We start from the raw sequence: 1,401 nt of genomic DNA on the forward strand, positions 1-1,401 counted from the left end.
GCTGCGGCTCGGCTCGGCTCGGGCGGGGAGGCCCCAGCTCCCAGCCGCCGGGGGGCAGCGCCCGCGGCCTGCTTTCCCAGGGCTGGCCGAGGCTTTTTGACAAGATGATTGCGTGGCGGGGATTGGCTGGTCCCGGCGTGACGCCGGTAACAACAAAGGTGGAGTTGGAAGAAATTAGATTAAAGGAGAGAGAGGAAAAAAAAAAAAAATTAAAGGGGGAGCTGGCTGGGGACAGGAGGCATACACCGAGGGGAGAAGCGCAAAGCGCTGTCTTCCCGTTTCCACTTCTCCCCTGGAAACCCCTCGGCGTTAATCGGCCGGGATTTTGCTCTCTGCCCTACCCTGGCGCACCGATCGAAGCCAGGGTGGGAGGGGTGGCCGCCACTGCTCGAAACCAACACCCCCACTTACTTCCACCCTGTTACCCGCCCGCTACAACCCAGAGGGAGAACTTTTTGTTCGGACTTCTCGGATCTTAACCCAGCGGAGGTGGTGGGCAGTGAAAAAGAGACTCGCTTTAAAACCCGGAAGGCCCTCGAGAGACGCGAAGATCGGACGAGGCGGGCTGTCCCTCGGTTTTTCGATGTGTTGCAAATCTAAGAAGAACGTTTTGGGTTTTTTCACCCTCCTTTTTGTAACACCCCTTCTTCGCTCTCCCCCTTGGCTTCAGGGTTGCAAAAGCAAAGAGCAATAAAAAAAAAAAAAAAAACCAACAAAAAACGCGCACACACTCACACACCAGTGGCGACAAGGGAGAGTTGGAAAGGCGCAAGAGAGAAGCAGGAGGCAGCGGGGAGGGAGCAGTGGGAGCGGGAAGCAGGCAACTTCGCTCGCAAATTCCCCTCGGGCCCCACACTGCCTCGCTGGCCCCGGCAGGGGAGCGAGGAGCCGGGCGAGCAGATGGAGTGGAGCTCGCTCTAGGCAGCGGGCTTGGCCGGAGAATGGAGGAGCCGCCAAGCGACCGGCTGATTGGAAGAGAAACGCAGCGCGATGGAGGCGGGGGTAGGAGGACGATTTCTCTGCGGGGACTGGCGGCGGCGTACACGCCCGGGTCGGGCGCTGCAGAGCTTGGCTGGCTTTCAAACCGCGCTCGCCGGCTCCAGCCCCGCGCACCCCCACCCCAACCCTCCCGGCGGCTCCGCAGGTGAGTGCGAACTGGGGGCATAAAGACCCGGAACCATCTCTACGCGCCGCCTTGGATAAAAAAAAGAGAGGGAGAAAGCTTATTCCTTTTTCTATTTTCGTGCAGCCCCCAGCGCGGTGGGAGGGAAGGGGTGAGGCTGAGCCGCCCGAGGAGGCGGAGAGGCCAGGCGAGGCCGGGGTGGCCCGGGAGGCGGCGGCGCCGAGGCGGCTCTGACGGGCAAGCGCTCGGAGCGGCGCTGCGCAGCGCCGAGGCGGGCG

At 62.1% G+C, this 1,401-nt stretch overlaps 1 protein-coding gene across 1 annotated transcript in view; it reads left to right on the forward strand.

The window, feature by feature from the left end:
- Positions 1 to 732: 732 nt before the first annotated feature.
- UBTF (upstream binding transcription factor, RNA polymerase I) overlaps positions 733 to 1,401 on the forward strand; it is a 13,666-nt gene continuing 12,997 nt past the window's right edge. The window contains exon 1 of the mRNA XM_006897845.1: positions 733 to 1,144. The gene's annotated coding sequence lies outside the window, so the exon portion shown is untranslated. The remainder of the gene's footprint in view (positions 1,145 to 1,401) is intronic.

The sequence above is a fragment of the Elephantulus edwardii genome, unplaced genomic scaffold (genome assembly GCF_000299155.1).
Source record: "Elephantulus edwardii isolate Elephantulus edwardi_28Jun2011 unplaced genomic scaffold, EleEdw1.0 scaffold00216, whole genome shotgun sequence".
In the NCBI taxonomy this organism is placed as follows: Eukaryota; Metazoa; Chordata; class Mammalia; order Macroscelidea; family Macroscelididae; genus Elephantulus; species Elephantulus edwardii.